General features: G+C 41.1%; 1 protein-coding gene and 1 long non-coding RNA gene across 2 annotated transcripts in view; one reads left to right on the top strand and one right to left on the bottom strand.

Annotated features, from left to right (window-relative positions):
• Positions 1-24,348, bottom strand: part of CELF6 (CUGBP Elav-like family member 6) — a 48,215-nt gene that overhangs the window by 6,071 nt on the left and 17,796 nt on the right. The window lies entirely within an intron of this gene.
• Positions 1-24,348, top strand: part of LOC129151180 (uncharacterized) — a 68,976-nt gene that overhangs the window by 42,421 nt on the left and 2,207 nt on the right. Inside the window, exon 2 of the long non-coding RNA XR_008557921.1 lies at positions 5,646-5,906. This is a non-coding gene — a long non-coding RNA (uncharacterized LOC129151180). The remainder of the gene's footprint in view (positions 1-5,645; positions 5,907-24,348) is intronic.

Genomic DNA, 24,348 nt, shown 5'->3' with positions numbered 1-24,348 from the left:
GTCGGTTTTCGGCCTGGGCGAGTCTAATTTGAAGAAGTGGCGTTAGAAGAAGTGGGGGGGTTGGTCGGTCGGGCCGTGGGATACACAGCGCGGGGGGAGGCCCGCGATTCATGCAGGAGTTGAGTGAGCCGGTCAGTCAGCAGCCTCAGTGCAGTGGTTAGTGCTAGTCACGCCCGCAAACCTCGCGCGGGTGACAAAGGTACCTACTCGAAGCATAAAGTTACCTGTATTTTTCCAACCAGCTGCACATCCTACAGGTATTTTTGTCATCAATTTAAGAATTGCAATTATTTTGTGTTGGTGGCTTTATTATTATAAAATGAAACTTTTTTAGGTGCCCTGTTTGACATGGCTACAAAGAAGAAGCAAAGAAAAACGGAAGACGGAAACCGTGAATTTAAAGTTGAATGGACCGAGACTTGCGCGTTTATTCAAAACTTAAATGGCCTTCCGACCTGTCTTATTTGTCAGGAAAAAAATGGCGCATAACAAGAAATCAAATTTGGAGAGACATTTTACAGCTAAACACGTGTCATTTAGTACTAAATATCCTGTCGGTGATGCAAGGAAGAAGGCAGTTGAGGAACTTCAGAAGAGTCAAGAAAAACCGAGTTCTGTATTTAATTACTGGATGCAATCTTCCAACAATGTTAATATTGCAAGTTTTGTGGTTAGTCAAGAGATTGCTAAGAGAGGAAAACCATATACAGACGGTGAATACATAAAAAGTTGTTTTATAAATGCATCCGAAGAGCTATTTCGGGATTTTAAGAACAAAGCAGATATTCTAAAAAAAATTAAAGAGTTACCATTGTCTGCTAAAACAGTGAAAGACAGAACAGTCAAAATGTCTTCGAATATAACCGACCAGCAAGTCGAAGATCTTAAATTGGTTTCAGCTTTATCAATAGCAGTTGACAAGTCTTATGACATAAATGATACAGCGCAAGTTTCACTTTTTAAAAAAAAAATATTTTATTGATTTTTTACAGAGAGGAAGAGAGAGGGATAGAGAGTTAGAAACATTGATGAGAGAGAAACATCGATCAGCTGCCTCCTGCACACCCCCTACTGGGGACGTGCCCGCAACCAAGGTACATGCCCTTGACCGGAATCGAACCTGGGACCTTTCAGTCTGCAGGCCGATGCTCTATCGACTGAGCCAAACCGGTTTTGGCACAAGTTTCACTTTTTGTATGATTTATTTCATCTACAGGTCCTAAAGAACTTTTAGGATTATTGCCACTCAAAGGTCAAACATGTGGAGAGGATATAGCAAATGCTGTAATTGAGTGCATGAAAAACATCATATTCCACTCGATAAAATTGTCTCAATTTCAACAGATGGAGTGAAAAGTATGACCGGCGTAAGAAACGGGTTCGTTGCTATTTTGAAAGAAAAAATTAATCACGAGATACTTACTTACCATTGCATCATTCATCAAGAAGCACTTTGTGCGCAGACATTTCCAGAAGGAATTTGCAAAGTTATGGAATTGGTGATTAACATTATCAACTCCATTATAGCTAAAGCTCTTAATCATCACCAATTTAAAGAATTTTTAGTTGAAATGGAGAGTGAGTACGCAGATCTTCTGCTGCATAACAAGGTACGTTGGTTATCAAGAGGAAACGTTTTGAAACGTTTCGCTTCCTTATTAACAGAAATTAAAGCATTTCTCCTTGAGAAGGGTGTTCACTATCCAGAACTAATGAACGATCAGTGGATCCAAAAATTTTATTTCATGGTAGACGTTACGTCTCATCTAAATCAGCTTAATCGTAAACTACAGGAGAAAGGAAACACAATTTTTTCGATGTTAGAAGAAGTTATCTCATTCGAAAACAAATGATCTTTTTAAAAAAAATTTTAATAAATCTTTATTGTTCAGATTATTACAATTGTTTCTCCTTTTCCCTCTCCCATATCTCCCCTCCACCAGGTTCCCTCCCCGCCTCTGCCCTTACCTCCCCGCCCCTGCTGTCCTCATCCATAGATGTATGATTTTGTCCATTCTCTTCCCGTATCCCCAACACAGACACCCCTTTCCCCCTGAGAATTATCAATCACTCCAATTCTATACCCCTGATTCTATTATGTTCACCAGTTTATTCTGTTCTTCAGATTTTTAATTCACTTGACTTTTAGATTCACTTGTTGATAGGTATGTATTTGTTGTTCATAATTTTTATCTTTATTTTTTTCTTCTTTTTCCTCTTTTGAAATAATACCCTTCAGCTTTTCATATAATACTGGTTTGGTGGTGATGAACTCCTTTAGCTTTTTCTTATCTGTGAAGCTCTTTATCTGACCTTCCATTCTGAATGATAGCTTTGCTGGGTAGAGTAGTCTTGGTTGTAGGTTCTTGCTATTCATCACTTTGAATATTTCTTGCCACTCCTGTCTGGCCTGCATAGTTTCTGTTGAGAAATCAGCTGATAATCGTATGGGTGCTCCCTTGTAGGTAACTAACTGTTTTTCTCTTGCTGCTTGTAAGATTCTCTCTTTGTCTTTTGCCCTTGGCATTTTAGTTATAATGTGTCTTGGTGTGGTCCTCTTTGGATTCCTTTTGTTTGGGGTTTTGTGCGCTTCCTGGACTTGTAAGTCTATTTCTTTCACCAGGTGGGGGAAGTTTTCGGTCATTATTTCTTCAAATAGGTTTTCAGCATCTTGCTCTCTCTCTTCTTCTGGCACCCCCATAATTCTGATGTTGGTACACTTGAAGTTGTCCCAGAGGCTTCTTACACTATCTTCAACTTTCTGAATTCTCTTCTCTTCATGCTTTTCTGGAGGCGTGTCCTTTTCCTCTTTGTATTCCAAATATCTGACTTGATTCTTGCGTTCCTCTAGTCTGCTGTTGGGTCTCTGTATAATATTTTTTATTTCAGTCAGTGTATGTTTAATTTCTAGTTGGTCCTTTTTCATATCCTCGAGGGTCTGGCTAAATTTATTGGCCTTTTCTAGGAAATTCTTGAAAAACCTTATAATCATGGTTTTGAACTCTATGTCCATTTGTTTGTTCTCCTCCATTTCTTTCATTTGGGATCTGTTTCCTTGCCTCCTCATTTTCGCTGCTTCCCTGAGTTGGTTAGGGTAGCTTTGTGTACTAGGTGTCCTATTGGTTCAACGGGTCAGCCTCCCACTTACCTGAGGTGGACACTCTTGGTGCACCCCTTAGTGAACTGTGTGTACAGCCTTGTTATAGTTAAGTCTTGATTGTTGTTGATGTCACTGGGAGGAATTGACCTCCAGGCCAATTGGCTATGAGGACCCGCTGTGTCTATAAAGGAAGAATTACTGTGCTGGAGACACGTTTATGGGGCGGGACTTGTTCCAGTAGGGCTTTGGCGCTCACTGAGTCTGCCTCTTGAATGTGTCCCTTACGAGCATGGTTGAAATCTGGTGTCGGTCATTTCACACTGACCACTAAGGTGTCCTAGTTTCTGGATCTCCAATGGGGTGCAGGTCAGCTACTGTCTGAGGCCACCCAGCAGGAGCTACAGCAAGAACTAGTTTTCTCCTCTTTGCTTGGGGTTTGGCAGTTTTGGAGCAGTGTGACTGGAGCCGCAGTTTATTTGGTTAAGCTGCCACAAGGCAGGCCATTTATATGCAAAAGCCACTGTGTGGAGCCTGGGCGGGTTTGTAGAATGTGCGGGGCAGGGTCTCAGGGCGTCACTAGGCTAGGGCGTGGCAAACGGCAATGGCTGCCGTCAGCTGTCTCCGCTTTCCACATTTCCAAGTCCCCTTGTCCCACGCTCCAGTGCAATAAACAATGATTGCTGGGCAAAAAAGTCACTCTTACTTTCCGACCTGATGGCCGAGAGTCCAGCTTCTCCCTGTAGGTGTCTGGGTCCCTGCGTGTCCCCAGAAACTGGATTTCAGAGTGATCGGGAGTTTGTCTCCCTTCGGGTTGAAAAAAAAGCCACACGCCCTGTCGCCTGCCATCAGCCCGCTACGCACGCCTCCGTACCTCAGCTTTTCTGCATTTGTTCTCCTTTCTTTTTCCTTCTTAGTTGTAAATCTACCATTCGGCCAGCTTTCCTGTGGTGTGTGAGGCAGCAGTTTAGTTGTTTAACTTTGTCGCCATCTTGGTTCCTCCCCGTCAGAAATTATCTCTTTTTGCTCAAGATTTTGAAAGAGAAACTTTGATTCACTTTCCAAGCCTGTTGAAACATCGCCAATAAAATAATTCTGATATTGACATTTGCTATTTCAAAGCAACACTTTTAAATATGAGGGACGCTTTTCTCAACAGGTTTCAGGAATTCAGAAACAGCAAAGTGACATTAGCCTTTGTTAAAAAAACTCTTAATGCTACTGTAACAGAATTAAATTTTTCTCCCTTTAATATTGACATTGGCAACTTTGAAATGCAACTGCTGGATTTACAAAACAAAGAATTGTGGAGCTCGAAATTTGAACATCATTGTGCTGATATAGAAATATTGGAGAAAAACAAATGTGAACTTAGTTCACAGCACAAGTAGTCTGCTTTGAAAGACCTGGAGAAGGAAGATATGTTGATTTTTAACACCTGGAATAGTATTCCTGACTCATATAATGAACTGAAAAAACTAGCGTTTGCTAGTATTTATGTGAATAATCATTTTCAAGCATGAACCTTATCCAGAGTAAATTGAGAAGTCGTCTTATTGATGAGAACCTGGAATCGTGCCTAAAGTTAAAAACAACAACATACAAACCTGACTTACCCAAACTTTCCAAGGAGATGCAAGGCCACTGTTCACATTATGTTTGTCGGTCATTGTCATGATTTAATTTTATGGATATTGTAAGGGATTTAATTTTATCAATAAATAATATCGTTCTTAAGTATGATATCAAGTTTTATTCAAAGTACCTATAATTTAACTAAGACTTAAAACTTTAAGTAAAGTTTATTAAGTTAATTTTAGGGAACGTTGTGGAGTGAAAGAAGATGTAGTGTCGAGGATTGAGAAAGGTATGTTGAGATGGTTTGGACACATAGAGAGGATGAACGACAGGAGATAGACGAAACAAGTACACAAGACGAGTGTGGATGGGAGAGTTGGAAGGGGTCGACCTCAGCGAATGTACCTCAATTAGATTGAGGATGCTTTTAGCAAAGGCCAGCTTAGGAGTACCCTAATTAAGTTAATAACAATGCACCTACCTATATAGTTTAAGTTTAAAAAATTTGGCTCTCAAAAAATATTTCAATCATTGTATGGTTGACATTTGGCTCTGTTGACTAATGAGTTTGCCGACCACTGGGTTAGCCTGATGGCAGTGGATAGAATCAATGGAATCAATGTCCCTTCCTGCTCAAATCAAGGGTTCTGGGTCAAAAAGCAGCACCAGAAGCAGTTGACTCATCATTCTGTGTCATCCCCAGACACTGAGCTCTGGAATGATGACTCCCAAACCCCAGCACCAAATTCAACTTGAGTGCTCCCAGAGACCTAAAGAAGGCAGGAATCTTGGGTTCCTAAGCCTCCAGCATTATCATTTCCCCCACTACACTTGCTAAGCCCCTGACCCCCCTTTTTTTTTTACCTCCCACATCCACCCTTCCTTCCCTCACTGAGCTGCCAGAGCCCTCACTGAGCCCTGCTCCCTCCTTTCTTACTTTCTCTGTTTTCCTGTCCTGATCCCTCTCCAGGAGGAACAAGTTCTGCGCTACCTGAGAACAAGTCTGATCCCTCCCCATGTCCACCCTTCCTCTGGGAGTGGCAGAGATACCAGAAAAGGGACTGTAACCTGGGCTATGTTCCTTGGAGAAAGCTGGAGAGCTGGGGCTGGAGACCAGGGCTTAGCTGCACATCCGGTAAATCAGGCCTCAGGAGCACTATCCAGGAGCCTGGGGTAGAGAGGTCTAATCCACAGGGCCTGCTGTCAAAGCCCCGCTTCTTTCTGCATCAAGGTCAGTCTCTGAATTTGGGATGGGGCTTTCTCCAGGTGAGACAAGTTGTGGGAGAAGTGGGTGGGGCAGCCGAAACCGGTTTGGCTCAGTGGATAGAGCACCGGCCTGCGGACTCAAGGGTCCCAGGTTTGATTCCGGTCAAGGGCATGTACCTTGGTTGCGGGCACATCCCCAGTAGGGGGTGTGCAAGAGGCAGCTGATCGATGTTTCTCTCTCATCGATGTTTCTAACTCTCTATCCCTCTCTCTTCCTCTCTGTAAAAAAATCAATAAAAAAAATATTAAAAAAAAAAGAAGTGGGTGGGAATCTGGCTTCAGGTTTCACCTTCAAGGTCCTGGAGCCCAAGAAAACCCATCCCAAAGTCCCCACAAGCATGGCTAGGCTGATGCGGGTCCTTGGATCTCGGGCACAATGGAGCAAGGCTGGTGAGAGTCAAAAGGAAGAACAGACTATCTGAAATTAGCAGTGGAGGTAATCTCCAACAAGGTTATATGTGTCCATATTTCACCGGATGGTATGGGATTCAGCCCAGGCTTTCCTGGGTACCCAGAGGTATCTGTCAGTTAATGCCATGTCTGTGTGGAGGATGGGGGCTGCAGTTATGTGAGATAGGCATAGTGTGTTTCAGAAGAATCTGTCCAGAGGATTACTGCCCAGCCATCCTGAGGGAGAAGAGATGGGTAATGTACTTGTGGCCAGAATTCTAGAGGAGGTGCTGACCTTCTGTAGTGAGAGTACGATCTGGTGGGTGTGCTTCACTTCTGGGCGTGTTAGCCACAAAACAGTGCCATTGGAACATACCACTGGTTTCTCAACCTTTTAAAAAAGCAGTGGAATCCATCGTTCTAACAAAATATTAGGATGAAGTTCAAAATATAGGAGAAAAGCAAAACTGCTCTGAGGTTCCTCTTGCTTCATTTCCCCCTAATACTCCCTAGATGGGGCTCCAAGGAAACTTCTTTGAAAACCACTGACCTAAAAGAGAATAGAGTTCCAGAGGATGTATGAAGAGGGATCTGTGATCATCCTATTCAGGAACCTGAGAAGACAGGAAAGGTCTTTCATCAATCTCTTGACCAATATGATGTTGGTGGCTTTGCCTTGCCATTGGAGGATAGGCCTCATCTGGTCAGGGAATTAAACCTCAGAAAACTGTGTCATTGGTCTGAGGTTGAACATTTAAAGATGTCCATGGGGTTGCAATAAGGCCCAGGCGGGGCTGGAGAAAATCCTAGGCCCTCCAGAGTCCCAAGCTTAAAGGGGCTTCATGATGCCCTAATTTATAGTGCAGCTGTGTCATTGGGAAGGGTCTACAAGATAGTGATTGTACCTAGGTAAGATGTCATGCCATATGGACCAGCATCCAGATAGGTAGGAAAAGAGATGTCAAGGCTACGATAACACCCCTAGGATAGAAAAGACAGTTGTGTGGATAGTAGTCTTATCTTTTATCTGCTCTTCTTCTTGTTGATCTTTTCTGCAGATGTTTGTCAGTTCAAGGTCATATTACAAACCATGAAATTCTTTATTTCCAGTTAGAGTCTCCCAAGTTTCAAATTTCCATTTCCATTACAAGGCATGGACCCTGTGGCTCTGGGCTACTGTACTGTACAGAATTTGAAACTGAAATGAGGCCAGGATATAGGCTGGGCTCTGTGCTGCCTGTTTCCCAGGTATTACCTTGAATCTTGATATTCTCTGCCATTTTACAGGGATCTGAATGGTGTTTGGCAGGTGACAGTGACCGTAAGTCTTAGATGATCCACAGCCCTCAGGATTTGGAGGGCTGATCAATGCCCCAAGGGAGAGATAATGATGTGATTTAGTCCAGATAATTAAATTTCCTTCAGGTCAAACTCTACCAATTTGGTATAAAAGAAAAAAAAAAGGGTCTGTAAGAGTTAGGTCAGAAATGGCTGAATAAAAGCATTCCTTGGGTGGTGGGTGGGTCCCTAGAAAGATGGGAGTATCAAACAGGGAGGTTCAACCTTCCTGAAATGGGAGGAATTGAAAGATAGCATCAGTGTGGAGGTGAGACATAGTGATGGAAAGTTGAATGGTATACATTTTCCTGTTGGCAAACAATGTGAACTCCTTGCTCTTCTATCAAATACATTTTTGAAATCGAACCAAGTTGTTTGGGTCCAAGAGGCCCATCTCCATGAAGCTGGTCATACAGGTCAGGGACTCTAATATTGCAAATGATGGTGTTGAGAATCCAGAGTCAGTCCTCAGGAATGGCACCAAGATGCTTTTCAAGAAGGGAGGCCTTGCCTCAAGTTGTCCCAGAGGAATTCCTGAGGTACTTTCAAGTTTCTGGCCTCTAGGTCCCTCATACCCACTCACCTCCATATAGGATGTCATGATTGTACAAACTGTGTAGGGGCAAGGTTTCCGCAGTGAGATACCAACCACCAACCACCAACCACCAACCACCAACCACCAAACACTTCCTAAAAATACTGGTCCACCTTTCCTTCCAAATACCAACGCAGGAGTTTCTGCTGGTGGCAGCATTTGGAGCAAAGCATCTCTCCCTGTGTTCTTAGGGATAACTGAAGCTTAAGGAGCCAAGGAAGACTGGGAATATCCAGGGCAAAGGAAATATCCAGGGCAAACAGTCTTCTGGAAAGATCTGATGAGCATCAAGAAGGGCTTTAATTGCACACACACACACACATCCCTCTTAGAACTAATAAACAAATTAAGCAAAGTTGCAGAATACAAAATTAACAAATAAAAGTCAGTTGTGGCCCTAGTCAGGTGTTGCTCAGTGGTTAGAATGTTGGCTTGATTCATGGTCAAGGGCATGTACCTGGGTTGCAGGTTCAATTCCCAGTGCCAGTGGGCATGTGCAGGAGGCAACCAATTGATGTGTCTCATATTGATGTCTCTCTCTCTCTCTCTCTCTCTCTCTTTCCACTCTCTCCAAAAGCAATGGAAAAAATATCCTTGAGTGAGGATTAAAAATAAATTTTTAAAACTCAGTTGTATTCCTATACACTAGTAGTGAACAATATGAACAGGAAATTATGAAAATAATTTCACTCATAATAGTATCAAAATAGCCCTAGCTGGCTTGGCTCAGTGGATAAGAGCGTCGGCCTGCAAACTGAAGGGTCGCAGGTTCGATTCCGGTTAAGGGCATATGCTTGGGTTGCGGGCTCAATCCCCAGTAGGGGACGTGCAGGAGGCAGCCGATCAATGATTCTCTCTCATCATTGATGTTTCTACCTCTGACTCCCTCTCCCTTTCTCTCTGAAATCAATAAAAACATAAAAAAATAGTATCAAAATGAATAAAATACTTAGGAATAAACTTAACCAAGGAGGCAAAAGACTTATACCCTGAAAACTACAAAATATTGCTGAACTTAAAGAATATGTAAATAAATGGAAGATAATCCCTGTTTGTGATTGAAAGACTTGATATTGTTAAATGTCAACACTACCCAAAGTGATCTACAAATTTAATGCAATCTCTGTCAAAATCCCAACGGCATTTTTTGCAGAAATAAAAATCCATTCTAAAATTCACATGGAATCTCAAGAGACTTTGAATAACCAAAGCAATCTTGAAAAAGAAGCAAGTTGTGCTCTGGCTCAGTTGGTTGAGCATCATCCATATATTGAAAGGTTGCTGGTTCGATTTTTGTCCAGGTTGCAGGCTCAATCCCTGATTAGGGAGTGTGGGGGAGGCAGCTGATGGATGTTTCTCTCTCTATCCCTCTCCCTTCCTCTCTCTCTCAAATTAATAAACATTTTTTTTTTTAAAGAAACAAGTTGAAGGTCTCACACTTCCTGATTTTAAAACTTATTACAGCCTGGCCGGTGTGGCTCAGTGATTGGATGTCAACTCGTGAACCAAGAAGTCCTCAATTCGATTCCCAGTAAGGGCACATGCCCCAGTTGTGGGCTTGATCCCCTGTAGAGGGTGTGCAGGAGGAAGCTGATTGATGTGTCTCTCTCATCAATGTTTCTCTCTATCCCTCTCCCTTCCTCCCTCTCTAAAACAATCAATGAAAACATATTTAAAAATAAGATGTAAAAGCTTATTACAAGGCTACAGTAATCCAACAATGTGGCACTGGCATAGAGACAGACACATAGATCAGTGGAATAGTATAGCGAGCCCAGAAGTAAGCCCTTGCATATATGGTAAAATGATTTTGACATGAGTGCCAGACTTTTCAACAAATGGTGCTGAAAAAACTGGATGTTTGCATGCAAAAGAATAAAGTTGGACTGCTACCTCACATCATATAAAAAATGAACTGAAAATGGATCAAAGACCTAAATATAAGTGCTAACACCATAAAAGTCTTAGAAGTAAACATAGGGGGAAAGCTTCATGACCTTGTACTTGGCAGTGATTTCTTGGATATGACACTAAAAGCATAGGCAACAAAAGTAAAAACAGATAAATTGTATGACAACAAAATTAAAAACTTCTGTGCATCAAAGGACACAATTCGAGTGAAAAGGCAATATAAAAAATGGGAGAAAATATTCGCAAATCATATCTGATAAGGGTTTATATCCAGAATATATAGAAAGCTCCTAACAGCAATAAAACCAAATAATCTAATTTAAAAATGAGCAAAGGACTTTAACAGACATTTCTCCAAAGAAGATATGCAAATGACCAAGAAGCATATGAAAAGATGCTCAACAACATTAAGCATTAAGGAAATGCAAATCAAAACCACAACGAGCTACCACCTTACACCCATTAGGATAATTGTTATAAAAAACAAAAACAAAAACCACTAGTGTGGCAAAGATGTAGAGAAATTGCAACCCTTGTGCATTGTTGCTGGGAATGTAAAATGATATTACCACTATAAAAACCAGTATGGTGGTTCCTCAAAAAAATAAATATGGAATTATCATGTGATCTAGCAATACCAGTTCTGGGTATATATCCAAAAGAATTAAAAACAGGGTCTCAAGGAGATATTTATGCATTCATGTTCACAGTAGCATTATCCATAATAGGAAGCAACCCAAATGTCTATCAACCAATGAATGCATAAAATGTGGAATATACATACAATGAAGTATTATTCAGCCTTTAAAAGGAAGGAATTCTGATATATGCTACAACACAGATGAACTTTGAGGACAATATGCCAAGTGAAATAAGCCAGTCACAAAGGCAAATACTGCATGATTCCACTTATATAAGGTATCCAGAGTAGCCAAACTCATAAAAACAGAAGGTAGAATGATGGTTATCAGGGGCTTGAGGGAGGACGAAGGGGGAATTATCGTTTAATAGGTACAAAGCTTGAGTTTTGTAAGATGAAAGATTTCTGGAGATAGGTTGCACACAATGTGAATATAGTTAACACTACTGAACTGTGCACTTAAAAATGCTAAAGATGGTAAAGTTTGTTATCTCTAATTTATCACAATAATAATAATATAAAAAAAGGTAAAGAAGGGCTTTAAGGATGGCCGAAAATTAGGGATTTAGACCAAAAAAGAACTGTGTCATCATCCTAATCCAAGAGGGGAATAAGAAAGGTAAACCCAGCATGACTTCCAGATTCCCTTAAGAGAGACTTTCAGCCTCCCATGATGCCTTTTCCTTTTGCAGGCTGTGCAACTGTACCTGAAGGGCTTGTAAGACGTTCCGCCATGTCCAATGGCCGAAAAGTGTTACAACAATAAGCTTTGGGCAATCCACTCTGAGCTAAGCTGAAGGAAAGCGTTTTCTTTCTTTTTCTTTTTTTTCTTTCTTTCTTTCTTTCTTTCTTTCTTTCTTTCTTTCTTTCTTTCTTTCTTTCTTTCTTTCTTTCTTTCTTTCGTCTTTCTTTCTTTCTTCCTTCCTTCCTTCCTTCCTTCCTTCCTTCCTTCCTTCCTTCCTTCCTTCCTTTCTTTCTTTCTTCTTTCTTCCCCCCCCTCTCTCTCTCTTTCACTCCTTCCTTCCTTCCTTCCTTCCTTCCTTCCTTCCTTCCTTCCTTCCTTCCTTCCTTCCTTCTTTCCTTTCCTTTCCTTTTTAAGTATATTTTTATTGATTTCTGAGAGGAGGGGAGAGGGACAGATAAATAGAAACATCAATGATGAGAGAATCATTGATCAGCTGCCTCCTGCACACCCCACACCTTGGATCGAGCCTGCAACCCTGACTGGGAATTGAACTGTGACCTCCTGGTTCATATGTCGATGCTCAACCACTGAGCCACGCCAGCTGGGCAGAAAGCATTTCTTTTTACCTTTGGAAGTAGGAAGCATTTCAGGAAGTGAAATGTTAACTTGAGTAAAGTCTTTTTTTTTTTTAATGAATCTTTATTGTTCAGATTACAATTGTTTCTCCTTTCCCCCCCATATCTCCCCACCACCCAGTTCCTACCTCCCCTCTCCCCTTACCTCCCCCCGCCACTGTCCTTATCCATAGGTGTATGATTTTTGTCCAGTCTCTTCCCATACTCCCTACACAGACACCCCTTTCCCCCTGAGAATTATCAATCCACTCCCATTCTATGCCTCTGATTCTATTAAGTTCACCAGTTTATTCTGTTCCTCAGATTTTTAATTCACTTGACTTTTAGATTCACTTGTTGATAGATATGCATTTGTTGTTCATAATTTTTTATCTTTCTTCTTTTTCCTCTTTTTAGAGAATACCTTTCAGCATTTCATATAATACTGGTTTGGTGGTGGTGAACTCCTTTAGCTTTTTCTTATCTGTGAAGCTCTTTATCTGCCCTTCAATTCTGAATGATAACTTTGCTGGGTAGAGTAGTCTTGGTTGTAGGTTCCTGCTATTCATCACTTTGAATATTTCTTGCCACTCCTGTCTGGCCTGCATGGTTTCTGTTGAGAAATTAGCTGATAATCGTATGGGAGCTCCCTTGTAGGTAACTGTTTTTCTCTTGCTGCTTGTAAGATTCTCTCTTTGTCTTTTGCCCTTGGCATTTTAGTTATGATGTGTCTTGGTGTGGTCCTCTTTGGATTCCTTTTGTTTGGGGTTCTGTGTGCTTCCTGGACTTGAAAGTCTATTTCTTTCATCAGGTGGGGGAAGTTTTCATTCATTATTTCTTCAAATAGGTTTTCAGCATCTTGCTCTCTCTCTTCTTCTGGTACCCCCATAATTCTGATGTTGGTTCGCTTGAAGTTGTCCCAGAGGCTTCTTACACTATCTTCAACTTTCTGAATTCTCTTCTCTTCATGCTTCTCTGGAGGAGTGTCCTTGGCCTCTTTGTTTTCCAAATCTTTGAGTTGATGCTTGCGATCCTCTAGTTTCCTGTTGGGTCTCTGTATAATATTTTTTATCTCAGTCAGTGTATGTTTAATTTCTAGTTGGTCCTTTTTCATATCCTCGAGGGTCTCATTGAATTTATCGGCCTTTTCCATGAAATTCTTGAAAAACCTTATAACTGTGGTTTTGAACTCTATGTCCAGTCGCTTGTTCTCCTCCATTTCTTTGGTTTGTGATGTTTCCTTGCCTCCTCATTTTCGCTGCTTCCCTGAGTTGGTAGGGTAGTTTTGTGTACTAGGTGTCCTATTGGTTCAATGGGTCAGCCTCCCAATTACCTGAGGAGGACACTCTTGGTTTACCCTTGTGTATTGTGTGTCCCCCAGCAGGAGCTACAGCAAGAACTAGTTTTCTCCTCCTTTGCTTGGGTGGTTTTGGAGCAGTCTGACTGGAGCTGCAGTTTATTTGGTTAAGCTGCCACAGAACAGGCCATTTATATGCAAAAGCCGATGTGTGGAGCCTGGGCGGGTTTGTAGAATGTGCGGGGCGGGGTCTCAGGGTGGGGCGGGGTCTCAGAGCGTCACTAGGCTGGGGTGTGGCCAACGGCGATGGCTGCTGTCAGCCCTCTCTGCCTTTCCACGTTTCCAAGTCCCTGTGCCCCGAGTTCCAGTGCAGTAAAACAATGATTTCTGGGCACACCTCTGTAAAAAAGTCACTCTCACTTTCCGACCCAATGGCTGAGAGTCCAGCTTCTCCCCGTAGGTGTCTGGGTCCCCCGAGTGTCCCCAGAAACTGGATTTCAGAGTGATCGGGAGCTTGTCTCCCTGTGGGTTGAAGAAAAACCGCGCACCCAGTCGCCCGCCGCCAGCCCGATTCGCGCCTCCGTACCGCAGCTTTTCAGTGTTTGTGCTCCTTTCTCCCCTTAGTTGTAAATCTACCACTCAGCCAGCTTTCCCGTGGTTCTGGGTGGTAGACGTTTTGTCTTTTAGTTGTATTTTTGAAATTGTTGTGCGAGGCAGCAGATTAGTTGTTTAACTATGCCGCCATCTTGGTTCCTCTCCTTGAGTAAAGTCTTAAGCAGTACTATGAAACTTATCCAGGTCTTAGTCAGAAGAATACTTTTTAGAATTAAATAAATATAAGGATCAAAGATAGATATGACTGCCAACTGACAGAATAGTTGTTGCTAAGGTTCATATTTTATTTTAGTCAGAGGACATGTCCCACTATTATTAAATTCTAAAAATTCTAGCTTAAAGTTTAACGGGAACTCAACATTTAGTTGTTATTAAATACTGAATTAAATAAGTATTAGAAAAATTTGGGAAAGAGGGCTCACCTAGATAATAATATATGTCTATTACTCAAAATCTAGGCTGGTATTTAAACAAGCCCTTACAAATTCAGGCAGAAATTACTTAATTATAGGATAGGGATAGGAGGGTTGATATGAAGACAAATTATTAGATTTTGAGTTAAATCAAGTTTCAAGATTAAAAAAGAGATGCTCACCTCAGAGAATGCTTAAAATTTTAGTTGAAAGAATAAAGCGGCCCTGGCTGGTGTGGTGCAGTTGGTTGAGCGTTGTCCTGTGCACCGAGGGTTGCTGGTTTAATTCTGGGTCAGGGCACATTCAGGCTCAGTCTCTGGTGGAGGCAGCTGATTGATGTCTCACTACTCTCACATTGATGTTTCTCTCTCTCCCTCTCCTTTTCTCTTTCTCTAAAAATTAATAAAAAATAAAGTGAAAAGAGTGCATGGATTGACTACTTAACCTATTTCTGTACCTTAGGAATCTTGGATACAGAAATATTTGCTGAGTACAAAAGACAGCAAATTTGGGGAATGGAACAAGCAGAGCAAAGACCATTGTGACTTATGACTTTATTGATTTTATGCTATGAAATTTGAAAGAGGAGAGGATATACAGTTCAATGATTTTGTAGATTTTGCCTTAGGACTGAAAATGCTTTTCCTATAAGATTGGTACTTATAATTTAACGTATTTTTCTTAGTGCTTTCATAGTAGAAATATTGTAAGTTAGGAAAAATCAACCACAGTCTTCATGCTGAAGAGCAAAATAAAATAGACCTATTCAGTTATCATTGTCCAAGAGATTTAAGGATCTTTAGCTCTGACCTCATATAATTTGAGGTTAACATTTTGAAAAGTATGAACCTTGAATTTTTATGCAGACCAACATCTTAATGTTTACATTTAAGTAAATCCAAATGTTACAGGGAAAGTTTTTGGCACTATGTATGTTTACTGTAGAAGTGGGTACCTTTAGTATATTAGAAGATAATTTTATTTAAGAAAATTAGAATAATCTTCCTTTGAGAGTATACTGCTCAATGCCCCAGGTTATAAAATATAGGCATGGAGTATATGAACAGCGTGAATTTAGCTACAAAATTTATGGGAACTGGTTGGGATACATTAAAAGGCTGCTATAATATAGTCATGAAGACCTGGATAACCATCTGGCACTCCAACTGTTACCAAGACTGTAGGGGATGGCCTTGGAAGAAGAGGACCCCAGCACCTCCTATCAAGCCAGATCCTGTTGTGTTGCTGCTATTATTGTGTTGCAAGCATGTTACCAATATCTTCTATAAGTAATACAATATACAATGTGCTTAAAATGCAGGATATTTCAACCACAAACCTCATGTCTCTTCATTAAAAACAAGAGAAAGACTAGTCTGTTGATTGGCATCAAAACTCAAGAGACAGAATGTAAAGTAAGCATTTATGTGTAGAAGGTAAATGGGAAAAAAAAGGAGTCTTTGGGCCAAAAAAGCAAACCTGATAGGTTTGGTTAGACTCTCATAGTGCTGGTCCACTTTAAAAATTGAGTTAGTTGGCAACATTTGATATAATTAAAATGTATTTTTTAAAATTAAATGATGATAGTCTCGTCACTTAGGGTTACTTACCTGACTCCTGTAGCATTTGAATTGGTGACCCCAATTTTATGGAAAGAAATATCTAATAATCACTTGAAGAAAAAAATAGCAGAATTTTGGAAGATTATATTTGCCTTGATATCCCTTGGATTATGCCTGCTTTGATACTAGTATTTTTTTAAGATATATTTTTATTGAATTCAGAGAGAAAGGGAGAGGGAGAGAGTGAAACATCAATGATGAGAATCATTGATTGGCTGCCTCTTGCACGCCCCTTACTGGGGGTTAAGCCCTCAACCTGGCATGTACCTCTGACTGGAATTGAACCTGGGACCCTTCAGTCCAAAGGCCTGCACTCTATATACTGAGCCAAACCAGCTAGGGCTTATCAGATATAAAAAAATCACTGTTAGGCAATCATTGTTAGGGATTTAATTTAGGAATAATAAAAAACACGCAGATGCACAGGCTGTGACCATTAACTATGATGATTTATAGAATGTTTGAGATCACAGAGATAAGACTTGAATGGGACAAGATGTCCCACATTGGTGTCAAATGTTACATTTCAAAAGCAAAATCCAATACCATTTTAAAAGTTGAGTTTCTAGAACTTTGGAAGAGATATGTGATAACATTGAAGAAAATGAATACATTTTTGAGGAGGGGAAGATGGCTGCGATGGGGAAAAAAGACCGCAAGATAGTGTATGAGTGAGAAAAAAAAGGGAGAGTGTGCGGTTTCACGGGGAGTGTTTGTTGGTGAGTTGAGGGACAGCTATACTCCAGGAGACTGTGGGGGTCTGCCATACGAGGCTCCCCTGACCGGGCAGTCCCCATTGCTGCTGGGTTCCCTCCTGGAGCGACAGGCTTGGAGCGGAGACTGCACCATCTTGAAGGGGAAAGTGGATGTTATCGGAAGCTTGAAAAGCCCAGGGAATCTACAACTACGGCACCCACTAAATACTGCAAACCCAAGAACACTGGTCCCCAAGTGGCACAAGCACGCAGATTTAGAGGAGTTCTACACTCCCTCACTGAAAGGAGAGAGAGAACTACATAATCAGACACCCGGAGAAGAGAGACCATGGGGAGACAAAGAAATAGCCCGCATATGAAAGAAAAGCAGGCATCACCAGAAAAGGAAGTAAATGAAATGGAAGCAAGCAACCTGTCAGAGAAAGAATTCAGAAAAATGGCCATAAGGTGGATGAAAAGAATGGAAGGCAAATTCGACAATATGTGTAAGAACCAAGAGGAAATGAAGAAGAACCAATAAGAAATGAAAAATGACATCGTGGTTGTAAAGAACTCAATAGAAAGCAGCAAGAGTAGACTAGAAGAAGCAGAGGGCCGCATCAGTGAGCTAGAAGACAAGGTAGAAAAAAAATACCCAAGTAGAGCAGCTTCTAGAAAAAAAAAAGTTAAAAAGTAGGAGGAGAGCCTAAGGGAACTTTGGGACAACACGAAACAAAACAAAACATCCGCATAATAGGGGTGCCAGAAGGAGAGGAAACTGAGCAAGGAATAGAAAACCTGTTTGAAGAAATAATGACACAAAACTTCCCTGATATAGGCAAGAAAAAAAAACCCACACAAATCCAAGAAGCTCACAGAGTCCCAAGCAAAATGAACCCCAAAAGACCGACACCAAGGCACATTATAATTAAACTGGCAAACACCAACGACAAAATAAGAATTCTAAAAGCAGCGAGAGAGAGACAGAAAGTTACCTACAAAGGATCCCCCATCAGACTAGTGACTGATTTCTCAACAGAAACACATCAGGCCAGAAGGGAATGGAATGAAATATACCAAGTCCTGCAAAGGAAGGGTCTGAATCCAAGAATACTGTACCCAGCAAAGCTATCAATCAAAATTGAAGGTGAAATCAGGAGCTTCACAGACAATAAAAGACTGGGAGTTTATCACCACCAAACCAGCAATATAAGAAATGCTAAAGGGTCTGCTGTAAAAAAAAGAAATAGGAAGTGAAGAAGGAAAACAGGGGTAAAGAATAAAAATGGCGACAAACAAGTACCTATCAATAATAACTTTAAAGGTAAATGGATTAAATGCCCCAATCAAAAGGCATAGGGTAACGGATTGGATAAGAAAACACGACGCATATATCTGTTGTCTACAAGAAACCCACCTCAGAAAAAAAGACGCACACAGACTGAGGGTGACGGGATGGAAAAAGGTTTTCCCATGGAATGGAAAAAAAAAAAAGCTGGGGTGGCAATACTTATATCTGACAAATTAGATCTCAAAGTGAAGGACATAAAAAGAGATAAGGAAGGCCACTTCATAATACTAAAGGGAGAAATCCAACAAGAAGAAATAACTCTGGTAAACATATACGCACCCAATATAGCAGCACCCAAATACATAAAAAAAACTCCTGGAGGATATCAAGGGAGAGATTGACAGCAATACAATCATAGTAGGGGACTTTGATACCCCACTATCACCACTGGACAAATCCTCTAAACAAAAAACCAGCAAAGAAACATCAATCCTAAATGACTCACTAGACCAGATGGAATTAATTAATATCTTCAGAACATTTCACCCCAAAGCCACAGAATATACTTTCTTCTCAACTGCACATAGGTCATTTTCAAAGATAGACCATATATTGGGTCACAGGCAAAGTCTCTTCAAATTCAAGAAGATAAAAATCATATCAAGCATCTTCTCAGATCACAGTGGCATAAAACTGGAAATCAACTACAATAAATACAATCCAAAGAAATCAAACACATGGAGACTAAACAGCATGCTATTAAACAAGGACTGGGTCACCAGAGAGATCAAGGAAGAAATAAAAAACATCATGGCAACAAATGACAATGAAAACACAACAATCCAAAATCTATGGGACACAGCAAAAGCAGTCTTGAGAGGGAAGTTCATAGCTCTACAAGCCTACTGCAAAAAACAAGAAACAAGGGTAATAAATTACCTAACCCTACAACTCAAAGAGTTAGAAAAAGAGCAACAAGAAAAGCCCAGTGTAAGAAGAAGGAAGGAAATAATAAAAATCAGAGCGGAGATAAATGACATAGAGACCAAAGAAACAATACAAAAGATCAACAAAACCAAGAACTGGTTCTGTGAAAGGATAAACAAGATTGATGAACCTGTAGCCAGGTTCACCAGAATCAAAGTGAGAGGATCCAAATAAACAAAATCAGAAATGAAAGAGGAGAAATAGCAACAGACCCCACCAAAATATAAAGGATTGTTAAAACATACTATGAACAATTCTATTCCAACAAACTGGACAACCTGGAGGAAATGGACATATTCCTAGAAAAATACAACCTTCCAAAACTCAATCAGGAAGAATCTAAACATCTCAATAGGCCAATAACTATGGACGAAATTGAAGCAGTGATCAAAAAGCTTCCAGCAAACAAAAGCCCGGGGCCAGACGGCTTCACAGGAGAGTTTTACCAAACATTCAAGGAAGAACTGAAACCTATGCTCCTCTGACTATTCCAAAAAACTCCAGAGGAAGGAACACTTCCAAGCTCATTCTATGAAGCCAGCATCATCCTAATACCAAAAACAGATAAAGACAACACAATGAAAGTGAATTACAGGCCAATATCCCTCATGAACATAGATGCCAAAATTCTCAACAAAATTCTAGCAAATCGGATCCAGCAGTACATCAGAAAGATCATACACCATGACCAAGTAGGATTTATCCCAGGGATGCAAGGATGGTACAATATCCGCAAATCAATAAACCTGTTACATCACATAAACAAATTGAGAGAAAAAAATCACATAGTCATATCAATTGATGAAGAAAAAGCATTTGACAAAATCCAACACCCTTTTGTTTAAGTTTAATAAATCTTTATTGTTCAGATTATTACAATTGTTTCTCCTTCCCTCCTCCCCATATCTCCCCACCATCCAGTTCCCACCCCCCTCTGCCCTTACGTTCCCCCCGCTGTCCTTATCCATAGGTGTATGATTTTTGTCCAGTCTCTTCCCGTACCCCCCACACAGACACCCCTTTCTCCCTGAGAATTATCAATCCACTCCCATTCTATGCCTCTTATTCTATTATGTTCACCAGTTTATTCTATTCCTCAGATTTTTAATTCACTTGACTTTTAGATTCACTTGTTGATAGATATGTATTTGTTGTTCATAATTTTTATCTTTACTTTTTTCTTCTTTTTCCTCTTTTTAAAGAATACCTTTCAGCATTTCATATAATACTGGTTTGGTGGTGATGAACTCCTTTAGCTTTTTTTTAAATCTGTGAAGCTCTTTATCTGACCTTGAATTCTGAATGATTACTTTGCTGAGTAGAATAATCTTGGTTGAAGGTTCTTGCTATTCATCACTTTGAATATTTCTTGCCACTCCCGTCTGGCCTGCATAGTTTCTGTTGAGAAATCAGCTGATAATCGTATGGGTGCTCCCTTGTAGGTAACTAACTGTTTTTCTCTTGCTGCTTGTAAGATTCTCTCTTTGTCTTTTGCCCTTAGCATTTTAATTATGATGTGTCTTGGTGTGGTCCTCTTTGGATTCCTTTTGTTTGGGGTTCTGTGCGCTTCCTGGACTTGTAAGTCTATTTCTTTCACCAGGTGGGGGAAGTTTTCGTTCATTATTTCTTCAAATAGGTTTTAAGCATCTTGCTCTCTCTCTCCTTCTGGCACCCCCATAATTCTGATGTTGGTACGCTTGAAGTTGTCCCAGAGGCTTCTTACACTATCTTCAACTTTCTGAATTCTCTTCTCTTCTTGATTCTCTGGAGGCGTGTCCTTTTCCTCTTTGTATTCAAAATCTCTGACTTGATTCTTGCGTTCCTCTAGTCTGCTGTTGGGTCTCTGTATAATATTTTTTATTTCAGTCAGTGTAGGTTTAATTTCTAGTTGGTCCTTTTTCATATCCTCGAGGGTCTTATTAAATTTATTGGCCTTTTCCATGAAATTCTTAAAAAACCTTATAACCATGGTTTTGACCTCTATGTCCATTCATTTGTTCTCCTCCACTTCTTTTGATTAGGATCTGTTTCCTTGCCTCCTCATTTTTGCTGCTTCCCTGAGTTGGTTGGGTAGCTTTGTGTACTAGGTGTCCTATTGGTTCAATGGGTCAGCCTCCCAGTTATGTGAGGTGGACACTCTTGGTGTACCACTTTGTGGACTGTGTGTACAGCCTTGTTGTAGTTAAGTCTTGATTGTTGTTGGTGTCACTGGGAGGAATTGACCTCCAGGCCAATTGGCTGTGAGGACCCACTGTGTCTATAATGCAAGAATTGCTGTGCTGGAGACACATTTATGGGGCAGGACTTGTTCCAGTAGGGCTTTGGTGCTCACTGAGTCTGCCTCTTGAATGTGTCCCTTATGAGAGTGTTTGAAATCTGGTGTCGTCTCACACCGACCACTAGATACACTAGTTTCTGGATCTCCAATGGGGTGCTGGTCAGCTACTGTCTGAGGCCACCCAGCAGGAGCTACAGCAAGAACTACAGTTTTCTTCTCTTTGCTTGGGCGGTTTTGGAGCAGTCTGACTGGAGCTGCACTTAACTTGGTTAAGCTGCCACAGAACATGCCATTTATATGCAAAAGCCACTGAGTGGAGCCTGGACGGGTTTGTAGAATGTTTGGGGCGGGGTCTCAGGGCGGGGGCGGGGTCTCAGGGAGTCACTAGGCTAGGGTGTGGCAAATGGCGATAGCTGCCGTCAGCCGTCTCTGCCTTTCCGCGTTTCCAAGTCCCTGCGTCCCGCGCTCCAGAGCAGTAAACAATGATTGCTGGGCGCACTTCTGCAAAAAAGTCACCCTCATTTTCTGTCCCTATGGCCGAGAGTCCAGCTTCTCCCGGTACGCATCTGGTTCCCCCGCGTGTCCCCAGAAATTGGATTTCAGAGTGATCGGGAGCTGGTCTCCCTTTGGGTTGAAGAAAAGCCGTGCGCCCAGTCGCCCACCACCAGCCCGATTCACGCGCCTCCGTACCTCAGCTCTCCAGCGTTTGTGCTCCTTTCTCTTCTTAGTTGTAAATCATTCATCAGCCATCTTTCCTGTGGTTCTGGGTGGTAGACGTTTTGTCTTTTAGTTGTAGTTTTGAAATTGTTGTGCGAGGCGGCAGTTTAGTTGTTTACCTTTGCCGCCATCTTGGTTCCTCCCCAACACCCTTTCTTGATATAAACTCTCAACAAGGTGGGAATAGAAGGATCATACCTCAACATCATTAAAGCCATATATGATAAACTCACAGCCAACAATATACTCAATGGGCAAAAACTAAAAGCATTTCCCCAAAGAACAGGAACAAGACAGGGATGCCCACTCTCACCACTCCTGTTCGACATAGTACTGGAAGTATTAGCCATTGCAATGAGACAAGAAGAAGAAATAAAAGGCATCCAAATTGGAAAAGAAGAAGTAAAGCTGTCCTTATTTGCAGATGACATGATATTGTACATGAAAAACCCGAAAGACTCCATCAAAAAACTATTAGACTTATTAAATGAATTTGCAATGTAGCAGGATACAAAATTAATGCCAAGAAATCTATGGCCTTTCTATACACCAATAGTGAACTTACAGAAAGAGAGACTAAAGAAGCAATCCCATTTACCATCACACCAAAAAAATTAAGAGACGTAGGAATAAACTTAACTAAGGAGGTAAAAGACCTATATGCAGAAAACTACAGGACACTGAAAAAAGAGATAGAGGAAGACGTAAACATATGGAATAACATACCATGTTCACGGATTGGGAGAATCAACATCATCAAAATGTCCATACTACCCAAAGCAATCTACAGATTCAATGCACTCCCCATTAAAATACCAATGGCATATTTCACAGACCTAGAAAGAACTCTCCAAAAATTTATCTGGAATAAAAAAAGACTCCGAATAGCCACAGCAATCCTGAGAAAGAATAACAAAGTAGGTGGGATCTCAATACCAGATTTCAAGTTGTATTACAAAGCCACTGTTCTCAAAACAGTCAGGTACTGGCACAAGAACATACATATAGACCCATGGTCGGCAAACTGTGACTCGTGAGCCACCTGCGGCTCTTTGGCCCCTTGAGTGTGGTTCTTCCACAAAATACCACAGCCTGGGCGAGTCTATTTTGAAGAAGTGGCGTTAGAAGAGGTTTAAGTTTAAGAAATTTGGCTCTCAAAAGAAATTTCAATCGTTGTACTGTTGATATTTGTGTCTGTTGACTAATGAGTTTGCCGACCACTGATATAGACCAATGGAATAGAATAGAGAACCCATATATCGACCCAAACCAGTATGCTCAATGAATAGTTGACAAAGGAGGCATGAACATACAATGGAGTGAAGACAGTCTCTTCAATAAATGGTGTTGGGAAAATTGGACAGATAGATGCAAAAAAATGAAACTAGACCACCAACTTACATTATACACAAAAATAAACTCAAGATGGATAAAGGACCTAAACATAAGATGGGAAACCATAAAAATACTAGAGAAATCCACAGGCAGAGAAATCTCAGACATATGCTGAAGCAATTTCTTCACTGATACTGCCCCTAGGGCAATGGAAACTAAAGAGAAAATAAACAAATGGGACTACATCATAATAAAAAGCTTTTGCACAGCAAAAGAAACCATCAACAAAACCACAAGAAAGCCCACTGTATGGGAGAACATATTTGCAAATGTTATCACTGATAAAGGTTTAATCTCCAACATCTATAGGGAATTTATACAATTTAATAAAAGGAAGATAAATGATCCAATAAAAAATGGGCAATGGACCTAAATAGAATCTTTTCAAAAGAAGACAGAAGGAAGGCCAAGAAACTTATGAAAACACTAGAGGCCCAGTGCATGACGTGTAGGGTCCCCTACATGCTTTCGCTTTCGATCGCGTGGTAGCTGGGTACCTGTCTGCTGGTGCACCAGGCCTTTCGGAAGCCTCGGGCGTGGCGGCGGCTTCCGAAAGGCCTGGTGCCAGAGTGGACAGGCACCCAGCTCCCCCGCTTTTGATGGTCCGTGCGGGACGTGAGCTCGCTGTCCCAGAGGCCCCTTCTGTTCCGCAGCATAGCCATGGCACAGACGCTGAGCTCGCGCCGCCGCTGGCGACGCGAGGTCAGCATCTCACTGGCCCAATCGGCTACCCCAGCCACCCCGAGTCCCACCTCCTGCGCCTCCCACTGGCCCAATCGTGAGCGTAGTGGAGTGATGGTAATTTACATATTACCATTTTATTAGGTAGGATGCTCAAAGTCATTAATTATCTGAGAGATGCAAATCAGAATGACAATGCGGTACCATCTCACACCTGTCAGAATGCTATCATCAACAAATCAA

This window comes from Eptesicus fuscus, chromosome 2 (genome assembly GCF_027574615.1).
Source record: "Eptesicus fuscus isolate TK198812 chromosome 2, DD_ASM_mEF_20220401, whole genome shotgun sequence".
Lineage (NCBI taxonomy): Eukaryota > Metazoa > Chordata > Mammalia > Chiroptera > Vespertilionidae > Eptesicus > Eptesicus fuscus.
Note: the sequence above shows the minus strand (reverse complement) of the source record. Positions and strands in the feature narration are given on the sequence as shown.